General features: G+C 49.2%; 1 protein-coding gene across 10 annotated transcripts in view; it reads right to left on the reverse strand.

Moving 5' to 3' along the window:
- The window catches only part of BCORL1 (BCL6 corepressor like 1), a 1,509,155-nt gene that overhangs the window by 61,821 nt on the left and 1,425,108 nt on the right, over positions 1–22,226 (reverse strand). The gene's annotated exons all lie outside the window — the stretch shown is intronic.

Raw genomic sequence — 22,226 nt, forward strand, 5'->3', positions numbered from 1 at the left:
TGCCACCTCATCCCACTTGTGGCAGTTGTAGTTTGCCAGTAGTGCTGTGTTATTGGCAATCCTTGTTTGAAAGGCTGCTGAAGTGGCCACCTTTCTCCAAAGAGTGTACAGTTTTTTACTTTCCTTGTTGGGGGCGCTTCTGATGAGGCTAAAGGTGTTATGGCTCTCTTTCGAGTTGCGGTTACCACAAGAGAGTCGAGTTTTAGCTGGCGACTAATGTAAAGCGGGTCCGATGGTGCAGGACGGAAGAGTTTATCAACACATAGGTTGACTGCCCGCATTTGGTTCGGGACTCCAGAGAAGGTTTTATTCTCCTTTGGATGGACTGAAGGATTGGAATAAATTGGGTGGGGGTTTTCCTCTCCCTCAACATATCTTCCACAAAATCTTTATCCAGTTGAGTCTCTTGGGACTGAATTTGAAAGTGCTCAGCTGCCTTCATGAGCATATCGTTATACAGTGGCTGATTGTCAACTGGTGAATCTGCCACTTGTGCATCTTGGTTAACTGGAGAGGGTACATTGTAAACATCCTCTTCCTCATCATCATAATAATGGTCTGTTTCTTGTATAGTATCATTTTCCTCAGTGTCTGCATATAGATCACTATGGACTGGGTACACCTGCGGTGAAATAGGAAGGGTGTCAGGACGTGTCCTCTTAGCTGGGGGATGGGAGAACGAAGCGTCAGTAGTTGGTGGCGTGTTTTGGAAATTTTGCATAGCTTGGATGTTCAAGTTAGCCATACATGTAATTCTTGTCATAACCCTGTCCATGTTGCTGAACTTGGTAGGACTCCAGGGTATTGAGGTGTAATCTGTCTCTGAGGTGTAGGCTGGCCCTTGTTTTTAAATGCCTCTGTTAAGGTCCCTTCCTCCTGGGAAGCAGTGCTTTTCTCTGTGAGGTGTCCTAGATCTCTCCTTGTGAGAGAGGGACTCTTGGAGGAGTGGTTTTCACTCAAACTTTTAGCCTTAAGGATGCTTTTAGGGACAAGCATTTGCACCAAATGGGCTATTCCCGAGCTCTTGGTGCCTTTGGCCGTTTTCGACGTGGAGTGTCGAATATCGGGGGTGGAGTTGATGAATCCTAGTCTTCCGATGTCTGGCAGAGGGTTTGGACACAACGTCTGTATTGTCTTTCGACTTTGGGGGCCTGTCATGTGGCGATCAGCCCTCGAGTGCCCAGAGGACAGGGATTTGATGGACCTCTCACTTCACACTGTGTGGGCGCGTTTGGTCGACGTTGCCGTCGAATCTCAGCCCTTGGCTATGTGTTTAGTGCGGGGAGTAGTGTGAGTACCACCGCCGCCAGGTGTCGTCCCCGTTACAGAGCCGCCGGCCTGTCTATTGGGGTCGGGGGCTTGCACTTGGGAATCTAACGGTTCCCCGTCGCCTTCCCCGTCCGAAGAGATTGCGATGCTGCCATTTCTGTAGGTTCCCTGAACGTCCATGGCGGTCTCAGCTTGCATGAGGTGATGGGCCCAGCGTTTTGTTTTTCGGTCCCTGAGAGTTTTAGGATTGAAGAGCTTGCAGGCTCGACAATCGCCTTCGTTGTGATCCCGTGCTAGACAAAGATTGCACACCTGGTGCTTGTCTACCCAGGGGAACTTATTATTACAACTAGGGCAAAGTTTTAATGGGGTGTTTTTCATAGTTCTAAGAAAAGGCATCTAGGCGAGAAGAGAGAGTGTAAGCGAAAATATGCATTCTCTAATGTCCACCCCTCACTCTCCCTACTGTTTGGGCCAAGGCTCGGTCAGCCTTCCAAGGCCGAAGGGGTCAGTCGAATCAGGTCTTTTCCACCGCCAAAGATGTTGTCGAAAGTCGGTGTAGCGAAAGGATAGAAAGAATAACTAACTCCAATTTACCAATAATCAATGACGTTAGCCGAAAGGAACCCCGCGATAATGCATCCGTCAACAATGGCGGAAAAAAACAATCTGAGGGACCTCGACACGTGTAGGACCATGGCTACAAGTGGACGTCATACTAGGGATAGTATTACTAGCATGCCCTGTCGACGTCCCTTTTCGAGTTTCGAAAACAACAACTGTAATACTCTGCAGCTTCTACTAGATGTAGGCCTATGCATAGCATGTGCTCTAAGCAGATTCCACAAGCCTCAGAAATATATATACAAATAAATATAACATGCATTTCTCACTGTAATAGCATTTGTGATGATTGTATCTGCTTAGATTCACATGCTGTGCATAGTTCGACATCTAGTGGTAATCGCAGAATATTAAATCATCCTTTCGAAGATAGAAAGGGGACGTCGACATGGGCGTGACTGTACCCCTAGCCCTAACGTGACGTGTAGTGTACCCAAAATTCCTCATGTGTTAAGGTCCCGCCGATTGTGTTTTTTCTGCCGTGAGGGAGCCTTACAGGTCAGCGTGAGTGAATACAGAACAGAGAAGGTGGACAATGTCTATGTTCCGTCTACTCCACAAGGGGAGGAAGGGTGGGCGCATGTTAATCTAAGCAGATACAATAATCAGAAATGCTATTATGGTGAGTAATGCATGTCCTCTGATGCATGTTAATCTGCTTAGAAGCACATGCTGTGCATAGACTAGCGAGCAGTACCCAGAGATGGTGGTGGTATGTGAGAAGGAACAGTAGCAAAGATGTCTTAGCACCGCTTGCCCCACGTGAGAATCAGACCTAGAGTGTGTATCTAGGCAGTAGTGTTGTGTAAAGGTGTGTACAGAACTCCAGGTTGCTGCTTTACAAATGGACACAAGAGGAACATTTGCAATGAATGCTATGGTAGCCCTTATGCCCAGAGTAGAGTGTGCTCTAGGCGTTAATGTCAGGTCTCTCTTGGCAAGAGTAACACAGTGTGATGCAGTTCACGATCCACTTTGATATCACGGATTTAGAGACAGGGTCCCCTTCTCTACCAGCTGCCACTGAAACTAAGAACTGTTCATTTTCCTTAGTGCCTTTGTCTTTTCCAGATAATAGATAAATTCTCTCCTTACATCTAGTGTGTGGAGGCTTCTTTCTGCCACGTTAGTGGGGTTTTGGAAAAAAGGTGGGTAGTTCTATGGACTGGTTTACATTGAACTTTGAAATAAATGTAGGTGCAAATCTTGGGTGAGTGTGCAGGACCACCTTATCTTTGTGAATCGTGACGAAAGGGTCCTGAACTGAAAGGGCCTGCAGTTCACTAACTCTCCTTATTGAGGTGAAAGGCACCGGGAAGGCGATCTTGTAGGTACATGCTTTCAAGCTGGCTTTGTGCATTGGTTCCAAGGGAGACCCCATTAATCTAGTAAGTAAAAAGTTCAAGTCCCGACGGGAGCTGGGATTGAGATACGGGGATGGATCCTCTTTACCCCCTCCATAAACAATTTAATTACCAGAATCTTCCACCACGAAACCTTGTTTTGGGACGTGGTGTACGCTGAAAGCGCTGCTAGGTAGACTGTTAGGGAATTAAAAACCAGACCCGAATTTAACAGGTAAGTTAGGTACAATACAATGGGCCTCATTACAAGTAATTACAGGTAAAACCGGCAGGATGCTGCCAAACTTGCTAATTATTCAGGCCCATGGCAATGGGGAAATACAGGGCATTTACAACCTTGGCAGACCCTGTATTTCCCCATTGCCAGGGGCCAGAAACTTTTACTCCCCATTCCAATATGAGCCATGTAGGGCTCAATTGGAATGGGGACGCCGGATGCACCAGCACCATTCAGAATGGTGCTGGTGCATCCGACATCCTCTGCTCGCGGGTGCTGTTCCGCCTGCCAGGTCCGGCCTGGTGGGTGAAAAGGCAGCCACGAGTAGAACTGGTGCCGGTCTGTTAACTATGGTACCAGCAAGCTTACCAGTACCGTAGTTACCGGACCGGCAAACTTGTAATGAGGCCCAATATGTTTTGCTGTACAATCAACAGGATTGATGCCCTTGTTATTACACCAGATAAAGCGTTTTCATTTACTGGAGTAGCAGTGTCTGTGTGTGGTTTCTGTGCTTCCCTGAGTATGTCCATACATCTTTGAGTGAGTTGGAGGTGCCCAAACTCTATGACCTCTGGAGGTTCTGAGGGTACCTGGAGGCGTTATCTGGGCATTGTGCATTTCCCAGAGTTGGGAACAAGTCGATCTCTGGGAAGCCCCAGTCTGCAAAGACGTGGAGTACAATGTACTTGTGTAGTTGCCATTCATAGTCTACGGGAAGGGGGAAGTCTCTGCTGAGTACGTTCGCCAGAAGATTGAGTTCCCCTGGAACGTTTTGGGACAGGAGGAACATCTTGTGTTTGAGAGCCCATTTGCATATGTTCTTTGACAGTTTGGACGGCCCTAGAAAGTGAGTGCTCCCATGTTTGTTCAGGTAATACATGACCATAGTACTGTCGGTGAGCACTAGAACTGTCTTCCCCTGGAGGTGTGTTTGAAAAGCCTTCAGGGCCTTCTAGCAATTCCAACAGGTTTATGTGATTGGATGCTACCGCTGGGGACCACACACTGTGTGCCGCCTGTTGAAGGAGGTGAGCCCCCCCCAATCAGAAATGCGTCTGTGGCAAGAGTGGCTTCTACTGCAGGGGTGGTGAAGGTTTTTCCCTGCAGAAGGTTCTCCCTTGGCCACCACTGTAGAGACTGAACGAGTGCTGCCGAGACAACTACTAGATTGTCCCATTGTCCGCTGGCCTGACACCATTGGCTCGAGAGCCACTCTTGCATGGGGCGCATGCGCAAGTGAGCGGGTGGAACTAGGTAATTGCAGGAGGCCATCATTCCTAACAGTCGCATGGCTTTGTGTACGGTCACCTCGTGACTGGCTACATAGTGAGGGATCTGGAACAGCATGGTTTGAACCCTCTCGTTGGAGGGAAAGACGCGGCCGTCTTTGGTTCGAATTAGAGCCCCCAAAAACTGTTTTACTTGGCTGGGGTCTAGACTGGACGTTTTCTTGTTGATCGAGAAGCCTAAGCTGAAGAGGAGATCTGCCGTCTTCTGGGTATTTATCAGGCATGTTCCGTACGAATCCCCTTTTATGAGCCAGTTGTCGAGGTAAGGATAGACTGGAATGGACTGCCTGCACAGGTGAGCAGCTACTACCGCCAGTACCTTCGTGAACACCCGTGGAGTTGAGGTAATGCTGAAGGGAAGAACCTTGAACTGATAGTGGGTGTCCTCTATCATGAACCTTGGGTACTTTCTGTGTGCTGGCAACACTGAAATATTAGTATGCATCTTGCATATCCAATGTGGCCATGTAATCCCCCTGCAACAGCAGTGGGATTACTTCCTGCAATGTTGTCATTCAGAATTTTTGTGGTTCGACATATTTGTGCGTTGGGCGCAGAGCTAACACAGGGCCCATGGTGAGATCCTTTCTGGGTACAAGGAAGCACACAGAATAAATACCCTGGGTTACCTGGCGAATGGGGACGACTTCTATGGGGCTTTTTCTTGTCTAGAAGGATCTGCACCTCTTCCAGCAGGATTTGCAGATGTGCTGGTGATAGGCGCCTGCTCTTTGGAGGGTGATATTGAGGTCGCCGGTGGAACTCGATGCAATAACCGTGGGTGACTGTTAGGCAAATTTTATATGCAGTACCCTCTTGGATCACTACACACAACTAGGACTACAGGTGTAAGCAAAACCAAACTTTGGTATAAGTCTGTACCACACCGTTTTTGGTAGCGAGCTGAGTAGCCAGGCTCATCTCAAGAGGGAGTGTGAGCTTGTAAGGATGTTACGCAAAGGTCTACAATAACAAGTATTCAGATAGGCACTTAAACTCAAGGTTTCTTGGTAAAACACTTCTTAATTAATTACACAATCATTTATAAAGCATTCAATAAATGAGGCAACCAATATCACACAAAAATTATACTACAGGGGGACCGCCAGGGGGCGCGGAGCATGCAAGTCGTGTGAGGCTCGCGCTCCTCCAACCTCGCAGGGCCTAGTGTGCCCCTTCAATCCCCAGCCGGGATTGCTACACTGAAGCCCGAGAAGACCAGCACCTGGGTGATCACCCCCCACGGAGGCCCCTGATCAACGGATCTAATCCAGTACAGCCCGGGACCAAGGGGCAAGGGGGGAAGCCCCCAGAAGACCGCCAAAGGCAACGGGAGGCCAGCGGGCTGTCAGCGCTCGGGACTCCGTGCATGCATCACCTGGCCGTGCTGCGGCCCCCCCCCCTGGGGACCGGGGTGAGACCCGAAAAGCAGGAGGCCCTGCCCACACCCACAGAACACACCAAGAGACCCGGGGTGGGGGGCGAGGCTCCGGTGCCCGCGCCCCTGGACGAGTGGCGTAGTGTGATAAGCGCCACCCGACGAAGGTCCGTGGGGGCCCGGCGACGGAGGGAGGCACCACCCGACCCCCCACCCTCCCCCACGTACAAATTGTGCACAGGAGCAACCGAGCCGCAGCCAACTCCATAGCTGTCTACAGGAGCGGTCCACCCGAGCGGAGCGGGAGCCTCCACCACCTTGCGCCCAGACCCGAGTGGCCCCTCCAGGAGATCCACGGGGATGCCGGCAAGTGGCATCACCGAGCGTGGGGAAGCCCCGCATACCGGAGCAGAGGCCCCCCTCTCCGGAACACATCGGGGGATCGCCGCCCACGACATAGCCCAGGCCCCTCGCCCACGCTCCACAGGCCTGGGCCCGCGAAACTAGGAAGATACCCGACCCCTCAAGTCCACCCCGGAGCCAGGTGGCCAAAGGAGACATATCTACGCGGCTACCCCAGCGAGAGGAGGAATCCTGGCCCAGAGTATCGGCCTCCCTAGAGAGTAGCACGGAAAGGAGGTGAGGAGACAGGGGTGAAGGGGACATTGGAGGAAACTGTGCCGGGGTGCCACCCCCACACACCCCAACCTCCCGCGGCCCCTACCCGGGACACATCCCCCACTCCAGTCCCCCCTAAAAAAATAAAAAAATTAAAGGAAAGGAACAAGGCGGCTCTCGTCACGCCAGCGACACCACCTCTCCCCCGGCCTACATAGCAGAGGCCCTCAAAACTAAGTAGACCATAGCCCTATTACTTGAAGGTCCCATAGGTCCCCCAGCTCCAAACCAAGGCCTATATCTGAATGCTCGACGCCTGGACAACCCAGAACTCGACCGCTGTATGCTGAGAGCACCACGGGCTGGCCCTCTTAGAGGCACCACACCAAAGGATACCAAAAAAGAGCGACACCCTTGAGCGGCCCTCGGCCACTGGGGCAATCCTTTCCCTCCAACGTTTTCGCCGCCCACAAACAGCTCCAAGCAAGGCCTGCAGAGCTACCATGCCTTCAGGCAGCGACACCTCCCCGCAGCACTAATGAAGGAGGACCTTAAGGACATCCTTCAGGAAATCAAGGCCATTCGCACCGACATACAGGCCTCTATAGTGGACCTCAGGGGAAGAGTGGACAACTTGGAAAAATGGAGAAAATGGAGGGAATGGAAAATAACCACCTCCAAACAGACCTGCTGGACATGAAATACAAGGCAAGGCTAACAGACCTTGAAATGAGAGATGAGGACATAAATCTGAAGATGGATGATTTGGAAAATAGGGAACGCCAAAATAACCTACGTATAATGGGTGTTACCCAGCAAAGAGGGGAAACAGCGGCCGATGTGGGAAGGAAGGTTCAAGGGCTCATTAACCAACTCTTTACTTTAGAAGGGGGGAAGGAAGTCCAGCTGGAAAGAGCACATTGAGGTGGAGGGGGCGGAGGAGGGGCCCCGAGATCCATAGTGGTGCGTTTCCTCCGGTATAGAGATAAAATGGAGGTCCTGGAGAATGCAAAACGGCTTGAGAGCTTCATCTTTGAAGGGGACACAATTAGGATCTACCAAGACCTCTCGAACCTCACCCGCTGGAGGGATTGTCGCCCACTCACCCAGTGGCTCACTAATCAGGACATAAGATATAGATGGTCGTTCCCCCTCTCCTTCGAGCGAGCTGGTGAAGACTACAGGGTGACCAGCGGCAAAGAAGCCACACAAGTCCTCCAAGTGCTCAAGAGCGATTCCCCAGAGGGAGGGAACAAAGGAGGTACACAGACAGAGACCGAACCCCAGAGACACCCTGAGGGCCCCTGGTCCACAAAGAAGAAGACAAAGGGCAGAAGAAAATTCAGGAAACCAAACACCTCCACGTCAGAAGCTGGGGAGGACCAGGCGAACAATGACTTTTGATCAGGGAACGCAGGGACACCGGTTTGACAATCCCGGCCGGGGTCACAGAGTTCATCGAGAGTCCTGCGAGGCACGGACACTCATTCATCCTCGTGGCTTGCCCGTTGGCAGGCGTCCCGAATGGGGAAGGGAGAGGGGAGGAGGGAAGGGAGGGTGGTGGGGTTAGAAGCCCGCGGGCCCAGACCGAATCCAGCTCCAGAAGGGAACAGGGCAACTTCCACACGACCGGGGAAAAGATGAACGCAAGGCAAAGAACCAATGACACACAATGAGAGGAAGGGCCGGGCCTAATCCCTTAGAATAGGCTCCCTCAATGTTAAGGGGCTTAACTCCCCAGCAAAGCGCTCTCTTCTGGGGAGGGAAATGAAAAATGCGAGAGCCGATATTCTTTTTGTCCAGGAAACTAGAACAGTTAAGGGGGAAGAGAGGGTGCTCCCGGGATCCCATGTGGGCCAGACCTTCTGGGCATCCGGCCACGTCAAGAAGGGGGGGGGGGTGTCGGAATTGTTCTGCATAAGAATCATAAGATGACCGAGGTATCCAATGGGGAAGGGAAGATGGGAAAGCCATGGTAGTGTCAGGCAACCTGCACAACTCTAAAATCACCCTAGCAGCCATATATTGCCCCAATGTGGGGCAGATGGGATTTATCCAAGAAGCCCTTGCGGTGGTGTTGAGCAGAGCGGAAGGGCTCCTCCTCCTGGGGGGTGACTTCAACATGTGGGCTGATAGGGAGTTGGACCATAGTGGTAAGGCCATCCCACCAAGCAGCGGAGGGGAACAACCTTATGGAGGGCTTCGGGATCTAATGTGGGAGAAGGGTCTGGTGGACATACGGAGAGAGCTCATCCAACAGAGAGGGGGTACACCTTCTACTCAGCTGCCCATGGTACGAGGACCAGAATAGACTACCTCTTTACGGGACACCAGCACATGAGCAGAATAGAGGCCTCAGAGATCCGTCCAGTCAGCTGGTCAGACCATGATCTGGACTGACATCAGCATCTCTGGCCTAAAACCCAGGAATTATCTGTGGAGATATAACAAGTTCCTCCTCAGGGATGCGGTCTTTAAAGAGGAAATGATAGCGGCGATCAGAGAATACTTTGAACTAAAAGACACTGGAGAAGTTGACCCGGGGATAGTATGGGAGGCGGTGCAGGCAACCTGGAGGGGTAGGCTGTTCAGCGAAGGGGCTTCCAAAAAAAGGGAAAGGACGCTCATGGCCCACAGGCTTAGGTCAGAGATTCTCATACTGGAGAGGTCCGAAGAGAAGGGGGAGGCGGAGAGGGAGAGGGATATGGACACTGCAAGAGGGAAAAGGCAAGACTTGAGGGAATTCGAGATGGGTAGAATTGTGGCAGGACTCCAACACTTACGCCAAAGATAGTATGAAAAGGGCGATAAGGCAGATGCTAGGTTAGCAGCCAAACTCTGAGGTCAACGGGCGGAGAGGTGGGTGTCCAGAGTTGTGTGCGGGGAAGAGGAGGAAAGTTTTTGACTGCTACATGAGTTTCTAGACCTAGGGGATACTAGGTAACACCTCCAGCACTATTGTAAGATAGTGTGTGCTGGGTCTAGGAATTTAAAAGGATTATTAAAGTTAATGTAACTTTACATTCTCTGGGAAACAGTAGTTTATCCCAGAGAAGGTATTTAAATCTTGGGACAGCCTAAAAGGCTTCCCTGTGTCACTGCACTGAGGGTGCTGTGTAGCCCACATGACAAGATGATGCCTATGGAGTGGTCTAAAAACACCACAATCAAAGAACACAAGAAAAAAACACACATCAAAATACATGAGAGCGGGAAAAAAGGCTCACATTCTCTCCAGGTAAAAAAAATGAAGTCCTCAAAATCTAGCAAAGTTGTTGGGGGTCCCTAATTTGAAGGAAATTAGCACATATGAGAATTCTCCCTAACAGTGACTGACGGTCTTTAGCACCCAACTAGTAGGATGTGATCCCCTCCCATGTGTGAATGAATGACAAACATCCTCTGACCGGGGGGGATGGATGGGGGGTTGTTGGGGGGACCTGGACTGAGGTGTCATTTTGGGGTGGAGTATCTGCCTCTACTCTTGCCTCTGCGCTGGCCTCTTTGCTGATACTGGCTGTTGCCAGATGAGCCTTGTCTGGAGGACCATGGGGTACCTCCAGTGCCATACTGACCATGGGGAGATCGGGCGAAGGACTGACCTCGAAAAGGAACGAGAGTTTGAACCTCCCTGCTGTTGGAAAGGCTTGGCCGTAATTTAGTTGAGCGATTTCAGCGTCTCATGTTCTTTTTTTAGCCGTCTCCAAGGTGTCATCGACCGCCTTACCAAATAGGTTGGACTCCTCTAGGGGTTTATTTATCTGGAAGGCCAGAGTCTCTGGTTTGAAGCCTGAGTTTTTCAGCCAGGCATGTCTCTTGAGTAGAGTCCCTTGTGCTAGAGTGCGTCCTGCAGTTTCAGCAGTTTCAGCAGCATCTAAAGTGTTCTTTAGTATATTATAGGTCACCTGTCTGCCCTAAGTGACGACTGCCAGCAGGCGTGATCACGTGGGTTGAGGGACCTCTTGAAGGCCTTCTTGGAGCAGGCCCCATTGTACGTTGCTGTAGCGGGCGAGAAGAGTCGTATTATTTGCGATCCTGGCTGAATAGGCTGCAGATGTGGTAATACGTTTCCCTCGGGCATAGAGTTTCTGGCACCCCTGCCCTCTTTCTGGTGGTTGTAACAACCTGCGAGTGTGGTGTGGCATGACCTCGAATATACATAGGGTCAGATGGTGAGGGGCGAAACAACTTTTCAACCCGAGGGTTGACTGCCCTTGTAAGGGAAGGAGACAAAGAAGGGTCTAGACGTTTCTTTATCGAGTTCAGAAGTGGAATAGGCCGACTAGTGGGTGGTTCTTCTTTGAGAATGTCCTCAACGATGTCAGAGTCCTGGACAGACTCCTGTGTAGCAATCTGAAAATGATCTGCAGTTGTTTAGGATGGCAATAAATAACATTTGGTCATCTATTGGTGAGAACTGCATCTGCTGAGGTGAAGAAGGCATGTCTAGACAAAATGTCTGGGGCATAAGTGGATGAGAGTCAAGGCCCCTGATCTGCTGGCTGATCTTGATCCCAGTCTGGGTCCTAGTGAGCAGTGTCCTGATCAAAAGGATTGTCCTCATATGTTTCTTCTTGTTCTGAATAATCAAATACCTCCTCTTGATGGATTGTGAAGGAATAGCAAGTTTCTGCAGCTTTGTTGGAATGGGGCAGGAGTCTTCCTCCCTAGGCCACTTGGGAGTAATGTATTTATCAGAGAAGTCTATGAATTGGGCCATATAATTCTGAAATATCTGCCTAGTCCACAGGGATGAAGAAGGGGGGTTTGGAGGAGGAAAAGGCTGTTCAGAAAGGGGAGATTTACCTGATAAAGCCCTAGAAAGAGGCTGGGGGGCCTCAGAGTACTCCTCTCAACCAGAGGGGGTGCCTTTGTGTTGTTCTTCTGCCGAAATAATAGCTGCGAGACTTGTTCATTTTCGGCGGCTGAATGCTGGGTTTCAACATGCCTGTAGGCGTCGCCACGGTTGTCGACTCCGCCGAAACCTTCGGTGCTAGTGGGTCCTTTGGTAGATATGTCGGCAACCGTGTGTTTTTTTGTGGGAACGCCCTGGTAAGAGTAAAGCCCAGTTGCATGCCGAGAAGACGGTTGCGCGGCGGGCGCCAGACGGCAAGGTTCGGCAGGCACCGTTGAAGTGTTCGGGAGGCCTGTTGGCATTTGGCACTTCAACATGTCCATCTAGGAGGCCTTAGAGGTTTTGATTATTGTCTTAGGTGGTGCATGGGTGCCCTTGTCGCCGGGGTGTGAACTCCCCATAACCGTGCTGGTGGCCTGTCTGTCGAAATGTGACGGGCATCTGGAAACCCAGGGGGTTCCGCCGAAAGGTCTATGGCTTCCAGGTCATAGCCATTGCTGCTGCTGGAGTCTTCATCCGAAGCGACGGCGCCAACGGGGGAACATCTTTCGGCCTGCATTGTGTAGGCCGCCCATCGCTTTGTCCTCCTGTCCTTTAACGTCTTGGGACAAAAGAGTATGCAGGACTTACAAGAACGCTCGTCATGGTCATGAGGGATATGCATATTGCAACAGCAATCAGTGTCTTTGCAGGGGAATTCTCCATTATACGATGGACACAATTTAAATGGCGTCCTTTCCATAGCAGAGGTAGACGGCAGTCAGACCAAAGAGGGAAAGAGAAGGGAAAAGGAAATGCATTCTCAAAAAGAATCAACTCAGGGCCCTACTCTCCCTACTGTAAAGGCCTGGCCAGAGGGTCGAGGCACGCGGTCGACAGATGTCGATCAATGCAACAGTCGCTGCGCAGTAGTGGATGTCTTTGTCATAGTAGTCTACAAAGTAGTCGTTGAAAAGAGGTAGCGAAGACTAGACAACCATCTGTTGTGGGACAAAGACGTAATTCATTAGCAATATCAACTCTTGCGAGCTTCGCATAAGGCGACCAACTAGATGGGCGGAAAAAAAACAATCTGAGGGACCTCGACACGTGAAGGATTTTGGGTACACTACACGTCACGTTAGGGATAGTGTTACCGTTATGCCCATGTCGACGTCCCATTTCAATCTTCGAATGGAAAAATGCAATACTCTGCGATTACCAATAGATGTCGGACTATGCAAAGCATGGAATTCTAAGCAGGTTAACAAGCATCAGAAATATATATATGATAGGTCGACAGTCACTAACCTATAGTTAAGATCAAATTAATTCTATTGCTAATATAAAAGTTTTGACTTGCGTGGCTGAAATGTCCCAAAAAAGTCTTGCAGACGCCTCTCAAAAATTTACATTTCGGGGAACATTTGTTAAACTCTTCAAAAGTTATCAAGGAAACAAACAAAAAAACTATTTGGGCCCATTTGCATTCATTTTGCTGTATAGAAAAAGATGCTTCCATTGAATGCCTGTAGAGACAAGACCACTGGACAGATCTGCAACAAATAAGTTGGGCACAAAGTAGTGCAGACATTCTTTTTTTGGTTTGGTGTAAATCCGTCTAGTAGTTCTACTAAAAACATCAATGGCAATTTGTTTAAAATATATCTTCCATGGTGAAGAAATGAGAAGCCGCCTTTATTTGTTTTTCAATGCAAGCGATTCTACGGCGTCCCATCTCCACTTCACACACTCACCGGTTTAACCTAGCAGCTTTCATGACCTTTGCACGGCTCCCGTTTTGCTGTTGAGCCCCTCTCCGTGTTGAGGTGGTGATGAAACTGCTTTCCGGTCCCCATGGCCCTCAGGAAGACTTTGGGCCTCATTACAACTGAGGCATAATGGGTTAACGGGCTCTGCTAAAGGAGGCAGACCCGTTAAACCCGTTCCGCCTCATTACAAGCTCCGCTCACGGGACCCGGTAAGTAACGCCTGGTCAAACAGGCGTCCTTACCGGGTCCCGCGAGGAGAAGAGGGAGCAAACAACGGGCCGCTCGTAATTAGCCCGTTGTTTGCTCACTCTCCCATTCCCATTGAGCCCTATGGGGGCTCAAATGGGAATGGGGAAGGTCCGGCCCGGGTTTCTGGAGGAAGGAATTACCGGGCCCTCCGAACTCGGAATGGCCCGGTAATTCCCCATTCAGGGAGCCCGGACCCGATTTTGGCGGCAGCCATGCCGATAGCTTTATTGCTACTGCCAAGTCGTAATGAGGCCCTTTGTGCTGCTTCCCGCTACGATCCCAGCACGGCAAACCTGCTTCTGCAGTCCTTCCTCTGCTGACTGCCCAAGCCTTCTGTCTCCACAGTCTCCTCTGCGGTTCAGCAGTTCCGCGGTTGGCACTGAGAGGACGAAGCTCCTTCAGACAGCATCCCCCTGCTTCATGCTGGTTTGGAGTTTAAAAATGTCCCTGCACCCATCAGGCGCTCGCAACCAGTAGAGTGCGTTGTGGACTTCTCGGCCCAGTGTTACCATACAGATTGGAATAGGCCGTTTTTGAATTTCCAGACTACTGAAAGATATTAGCAGATTTAATGGTTGATTGAAGGGGTCTACCACAGTATGCCACAAAGGCATGAGGAATTGAGAGAGTATCCCTGAATGGAAAAGGGGATATGTGCTTTCATCTGATGATGCTGGCCATCCCCTTGAGGGTTGCCTCCCCCCATGTGGTCCTCCCTCATATAGCCGCACCCAGGGCCAGGATCAGGTAGTAGCTGCGGTCCCCTGGTCACGTGGAAAGAGGCCACCCCCGGGAAAGGAGTGATGACACCATCGGATTCATCACATACATCTTCTTGTATTTGTAGGTAGAAAACATTTGGTTTGTGTTTAGGAGGGTGTTTTTCTTTTTTGTTTTTAACTTTATTTTTCAGCTGACGATTACAATACATCAATGACATTATACAGAGTTCCTTATGCATACAACTGAATATATAACATTAACAGTGTTGTAACAGTATTGGCTACATAGATTTTAGCTGTCGGATCCATCTGACTCTTCATTTGAGTATTTAGGTATCTTCTGAACGGGGCCCCACATGTCCGTTGGTCTACAGGTAGTGGGCATTCCTTTAATATAGTACTCCTCGCATTCATGTACATAGATCAGATCTTTAAGCGATGCATGAGAGGTAGGAGCGCTTTTTGCCTTCCAATATTTGAGTATGTTCCTTTTGGCCACTGCACCACCAACCGAAAAGAGTCTGCGAGTTTTAATTGGCACCTTGCCTATGTCCCCCAGTAAGTATTTCAATGGAGTGGCCGGTATACATGTGGCGAATATATCGCCAGGTATTTTGACTACTTCTTCCCAGTAGTGTCTAATTGGTGGGCATTCCAAAAGCATATGTAATGAATATGCTCCTGGGGCGTTGCATTTCGAGCAAGTGCTGGCTTTGTGGGATCAAATTTGGAGACTCTACTAGGAGTAATATGCAGATGGTTCAGTATCTTGAATTGAATTAATCTAAATTTGGCACATAGGGAAATGGGTTTGGTGTGGTAACAATATTTTCCCATTGTTGCTCTTCTATTGTGGTATTTAAATCACGTTCCCATTTTAACTTCATCGTATTTTTGGACGGAGTATGTGTTTGCACGGCCCTGTGTAGTGTGGATATGTTCCCTATGTATCCCTCCTGCGACATAATGTCAGACAGCAACTGGTGCGGGGTCGGCTCAATCGGGAAGAACAGCCATTTATTTCTGCATGCTGCCTTTAGTCTGTGATGCTGTAATGTTGTGATGTTGTGATGAGGCCTGTCCCCACCTTTCCCTGAAACTCCTCCAGAGTCACGAATCTTCCTCCTGGGTATAGACCCCCCCAACCGCATCTCTTTCCCTGGGTCCCATTTCCTCTGTAACGCTGTGTCTAGTGTGGGTCCTATATCTGGGTAAGGCCACACGGGGGAGGAGGACCAATACAGCTCAGTGCATTCCACTCTGCGGAATAGATTTGCCCAAGCATGCACAGTGGACTTCAGTGGGTCCACCACATCGTGTCTCTTAGTTTTGGAAAATATCATGGACTGCAGATTTATGGGGGCGGCCGCAAATTTCTCCGCTTGTATGTGGGCATAGTGTTCTGTTGAGTTGGTCCAGTATTTTGCAAAATGCGCTTGTGCAGTATAATAATAGAGCAGGAAGTCCGGGGCAGTGAGTCCCCCGGTTTCATATTTCTCGCACATTTTGGGCCATTTAAGTCTCACTGTGCCTCCTCCCCATACAAAGTTTGAGGCCATTTTCTGCAGTTTGTCGAAGAATTGTTGGCCAGGCCAAATTGGAATGTTACTGAATAGATAAATCAATTTAGGTACCACCACCATTTTTAATAGTGCTATCCGACCGTACGTGGATATTGGGAGTTTATTCCAGACGCTCAACTTAAGCTCGAGCAAGGTTAGGTATGGTTCATAGTTAGTAGAGTATAAGGTGAGTCTATCTGTTGACATGTTTATGCCTAGGTATCGCGTTGAGTCCGGGGACCAACGGAACTGGACAGAGGCTTGTGATTGTGTTGTGGCCTGTGTTAGGGGGATTCTTTCCGATTTATTTTGGTTGATTTTATAGTCTGAGTACTTTGCAAATATGTTTATTTCCTGCATCACTGGGGGAAGATTGGTTTCTCTGGTCCCTTATATAGAGCATGGTGTCATCTGCATAAAGCGAGATTAATTGGAGGGGAGCTCTGATGCGGATGCCCCTCCATGCGCGTTTGTACCGCAGTCTTGCCGCCATTCCTTCTATGGTGAGTGCAAAAATGAGGGGGGATAGAGGGCAGCCCTGTCGCGTGCCACTATGAAGCGTGAGCTTTGATGATAGGGCCTTGTTGGCTCTAATTCTGGCTTTAGGGTCCTTGTACAGTAGCCGTATATAGCTCAGGAATATTTGGCCAAAACCCATCTTTCTTAGCGTGACGTACACATGTAAATCCAGGATACAGAGTCAAATGCTTTCTCAGCATCGAGTGCAACTGCCACCATTTTGGCTTTAGGGTCAAGTTGTGAGGTAATTGCAAAAAATCTACAGAGGTTTAAGGCAGTGGATCACATGGGGATAAATCCTGATTTGTCTGGGTGTACTAATTTATTCATATAGGGTAGTAAGCGATTGGCTATTGCTTTAGTGAATATTTTGGTGTCTACGATAATCAGGACCAGGGGACGATATGACGTGGGTACATGAGGGGGCTTGTGCGGTATGAGTAGTACTGTTATTCTGGCCTCTCTCATGGAGTTTTGAATCGTCCCGGTCCACATGGCTTCCTTCCACACTTCCAACAGTCTAGCGGTGAGTTCTGAGACATACATTTTATAGAGGTCTGCGGGGATACTGTCTGACCCTGGAGTTTTACCCGCTTGTAGGCCCTTAATAGCTTGGCTCAGCTCCTCTATGTTCAGGGGAACATCTAGTGTCTCTCTATCGACCGGTTCCAGTACGGGTAATGGGAACAAGTCCATGTAAACTCTGAGTTCTTCTGGAGTTGTCAGATCAGCGTTTGCATATAGATTAGTATGGAACTCTAAAAATATTGCATTCACCTTACGGGCGTTTGTATGTGTTATTCCATCTGGGCCGGCTACCCCGGTGATCTGTCTCATTCCCTGTTCTGATTTGAGGAGGTTATCCAGGGATCTGCTCGCCTGGTTTCCCTCTCTGTATTTCCTGGCTCTTATCGGCTGTGCCATATATAACACTTTGCGTTCTGCTAGGGATCTGAATTTTGATATTTGGTCTTCCAGTGGTTTAAGTGTATCCCTTTCAGGTATACGTGCATGTGCATTCTCTAGGGCTTTTAGTGTATGTTCGGTTTTGTCCAGTTACTTCCTTATTTCTCTAAGTGTACCTTGTGATCGTAATATCAGATGACCCCTTAGGCAGACCTTAAAGGTTTCCCATACCGTGGATACCGATCCCACCGATCCTGTATTGCGGTCAAAGAAGTTTAGTATGTCTACTCCTAATGGTTCTATTACTGATTTGTCTATCAGTAGTGCTAGGGGCATTCTCCAGCTGCGTGGATTTTGGTTCATTATCTACTAACTGCAGATTTAGGAGGACTGTAGAATGGTCTGAAAATGTGCGTGGGAGTATGGCACATTCGCCCATGTTCGGGATGTACTCGGGAAAGCATAACCAATAGTTGATAAGGGAGCTGGATCCGTGTACATGCGAGTGAAACGTATACTCCTGCTTGTTGGGATGTAGCTCCCGCCATGCATCCGAGAGGGGCAATGTGACCATAGCTTGCAGAAAGGTCAATGCCGACTTGGTTGGTTTTCTGTGACCTGTGGACGATCTGTCTATCGATGGATCTAGGATTATATTCAAGTGACCTGCCCATATTACCCTAGCCTCCCCCACTGGAGCAATTAACGTCAGGATTTGTAGGTAGAACTCGAGTCTATATTAGGGCCGTAGGTATTCATTAAAATCACTTACTGGTCATGTATTAATCCCCAAATGATCACATATCTGCCTAGCTCATCAACTTTTGATCTTGAAATCCTAAAACCAATGCGTTGATGCATCACTGTTAGGACTCCTCTGGCTTGTGAGGAGTAATCTGTAGCGATTCGTGCTTTGCCCCAATTTCGAGCAAATGATTCCGTCACTTTCCTGACCGCGTGTGTTTCTTGCAAGAGAAGGATGTCAATCTTATGTTTTAGCGTAGGCTAAAACTTTCCTAGCTTTAATGGGGTTTGCCAACCTTCTAATGTTCCAGTTTAAGAGTGCAATTTCCTGGGTTATCCCGGGTGTAGACTTAACAATTGGACTCCTGGATTGGAACCTATTCTGCCCAGGAGGGCTGCTTATGAAACAAAGGATACAGTTGAATAGGTCGAGATAGCTCCGTCTACAACACTCTCAAAGAGTACACTTACAATATGCAAACACCCCGACCCGCTAGAGGCTAGCACAGCAGCTCCCAAAAGCGGATCGGCTCGCACTATATGGAAATGACCATACAGAGCGACCCACAGTTGCAGAAGTTGCAGTTAAATGAGGGGATTACACTGTCCATTTGGGGGGGATGAAGAGGGTGGTGCGGGTGGTACGGGAGAGGCCGGTTGCCTAAAGGGGAAAGGAAAACGGGGGGGTTTTGATGCGCATGAAAATAACCAAGACATAAATTGGAAATGGAGAAGTTGGAATCATTGTTTATTTCATAAAACTGACAAATTCGCAGCTCGCAAGAGTCCCGGCCAAAAACAAAACACAAATGGCTACACCCGGGATAAGAAACCAAGGACATAGTTGAATAGGTCGAGAAAATGTGCTCAAGCACTCGCCTTTACCCTATCGCCCTAAGCACATACATAAAGAAATACATTTTTCGTGCTCCGTTGTGGAACAATTTTTTGGTTTTATATAAAGTTGCATAAATCAGCATGAATTGGGTTCTGGAAACATGACAACAATCGGTTCTTAACCGGTCATACAAGCAAAGATTAATAACACAAAAACATACACTTTTGGCAAATACAATTATTTGTGTGAGAAAAAAGAAGATGGGAGTCCTTAACTGTCAATACCTCAAACGACAGTATTATACGGGAAAACAATTTAACGTTTGTGACAAAAAACAGCACAATAGTAACAGTTCTTTTTATGGGGAACAGCGATGATACACTGCGATTTGGAAAGTGCATCTACACCGGGGTGTTTCAGCCTTCTATGTGGGCTTGCTATGCCTCATCTTATGCACAACCTTCTTCAGAATGGGGCGCTGTATGAATATGATGTTCGTGCTGTGGGGGCTGTAGAGTATAATGAGGGGGGTGCTTGAGTAATACTGAGTTAATCATGGATTGTGTCCTGTAAGAAATACAAAACACAGCTTACCTATGGGTAATTATGGCCACAGGCACTCAGGTGGGGATCCAATCGCATCTATGGAGGTCCCCATGGGGTCCTGTTATTAAATAAACATGGGATGAGTAACATATTAATTAATTATGTCTCCTGAAATAGTGAATCATTATATTCTAACAATAACACATTGTGTGTGTAAAGTTCAAGATGATCTTAACTCTAAGTAGAGACTTTGGTCTCTCACGTGTGAGGCTGATAAGTTCCTTAGCCTTGCCTAGCCCGGAGGAGGTGTCCTAGGGGAAGGGCATATCATTAGTATAGACACTCTATGGGCCGTGTCCGTATTTCGTACAGTCTTTTTCACATAACGTGTAAGCATACCTGAGGGGCTGGGAGGCTTGCACAAGGCATGCCGCTCGGGTGAAAAGCTCCGCTTAGAATGCTGAGTCACTGGCCCTCATTACGACCCCGGCGGTAAGCGAAAAACGATGCCGGTAAATGATTACCAGCATCGTTTTACGCTAGGCCCGATCATGACCCGTGAAAGTGCTTTTAGCGGCATCGTCGTTAACGGTGCCGCCAACAGCACCAAGTTTGCGCGCACGCGACCTTCCACGCCGTAAGTACCGGCATCGCGCAACGGTTGGCAAATCACAAACCAAGCGGACATGCTCTTAACGCCATCGCAAAGGCCGTTAAGTACCTTACCGCCATGGTGCTAAATCCGCCGTCGCGAACCAACCCTAAATGGCCATGTGCAGTGTTCCCAGCTGCCACAGGTGCACAGAATCAGCACAGGTGGAGGCAATACAGACTCACCAAGTACAAAAAGAGCGAACCCCACCCCTTCCCACACCCAGTCACGCTCCACAATGATTCCAATACGACTACCAATGTTGGGGCTGGAGGACCCGATTGCAATGCAAGTGCTACAACAACAAAAACAACAGGCAGCACAGAGGAGACGCAGGAGGAGAAGGAGGGCAAGGCAGGGCCAGCAAGCCCCACCAGCACAGCCAGTGCCACCACGCAGGCAGCCCCCAATCCCACGCATCCGAGCCAGTCCCATTCAACCTCACCGCTGAGCAGATCCATACCTTGTACCGTTTGGACCGGGACACCATCACCACCATCGTTCACATGATACACAACGGCATCGTCAGCATGATAGAAACACCCACCGCCACCCCCCCTACTTAAGGTAGTGTCTGTGCTCCACTTCTTGGCCACAGGCACCTACCAGCACACAGTGGGGCACTTGCATGGCATTTCACAACCATTATTCACACGTACACTGATCCAAGTGCTCGATGCCCTCCTCAAGCACACAGACGACCACATTTCCTTACCACGGTCTGCCCAGGAGATTGCAAACACCAAAGTGGGTTTCCATGCACTAGCCAGCATACTTGGTTGCATTAGTGCCATCAACTGCACCCATGTGGAATTGGTGGTCCCACATGCCATGGAGGTACCGTACCGCAACCGTAAACTATTTCACTCAATCAACGTCTGTGACTCCAACAGGATCATCACACATTGTTGTGCCCGATTCCCCGGATCAACCCATGATTCAATGGTCCTGAGGAACTCCACAGTACCACGCTACATGGAGCGACATGCAGGGCCAAGATCCTGGCTACTCGGTAAGTTTCATGTCATGGCCATGGAAATGTGAAGTGGGTAGGTGATTGACGTACCAATGCATACTTTACCTGGCTGAAGGGGGGGGGGGTGATGCATACTTTACCTGGCTGAAAGGGGGGGAATGATGCATACTTTACCTGGCTGAAAGGGTGGGGGGGAATGATGCATACTTTACCTGGCTGAAAGGGTGGGGGGGGGGAATGAGGGCGGGGGGGAATGATGCATACTTTACCTGGCTGTGAGTAGCAGAGGCAATGGAGCCAGCTCATACCCTAAAGCAGCACAAACGTCAACTGACACCTGTGCACATAATGCCCGATGTAAGCAGCCCTACCATGTGAATGAAGGTGTGTCCCAACCATGACACAACCATCTGCAAGTGCATTGTACCGATTCGGACCACATTGACTTAAACGAAATGCACCTACATGCAATGACTTTAGCCAATACACGGCACCAAACACCATCAACTGAAAGGCCTGTCCCCCATAACTGCGCAAAAAGGAGGCACATGACGGACAAAAACATCAATTCACCACTACACAGACACTGAGGCCCCAAAAATTTCCCTATCAACATTAGTAGTGCTCAGTGGGGTCATCATGAGGCTGACAGCAATGTTGCCATGATGAGAGCGTTGATATCACAGGACACCTGCCAGGTGACCAAAACAAACGCCATGAACGAACACAGTGGATGGGCACTCACAAGGCACTTGACCCCCCTGCATACATTGGTTGATGGCATGCAAAACAGTCCATGAGAGGAATACACATATACCGGTCACATAGTGTGAATCCATTTGTGCATGTAAAAGTGGTACAAAGTAACAGTTGGATGCATGCCATGGTGGCACGTCATGTTTGGAATTTGATGTCATGACTGACAAATACATTGTTGCCCACATACAGGTGATGCAGGCTATCCCCTGAAGAGGTGGCTCCTTACACCAGTCCGGAACCCACAGAACCAGCACGAGGAGGACTTCAACCGTGCACATACACGTACCTGTGTGGTGATTGAGCAGGCATTCGGCCTACTGAAGGCACGGTTTTGCTGCCTCAGCAGGTCTGGTGGGGCACTCCTGTACCGCCATGAGAAGGTGGC

Source organism: Ambystoma mexicanum, chromosome 5p (genome assembly GCF_040938575.1).
Source record: "Ambystoma mexicanum isolate Mex_15411 chromosome 5p, UKY_AmexF1_1, whole genome shotgun sequence".
NCBI classification, from domain to species: domain Eukaryota; kingdom Metazoa; phylum Chordata; class Amphibia; order Caudata; family Ambystomatidae; genus Ambystoma; species Ambystoma mexicanum.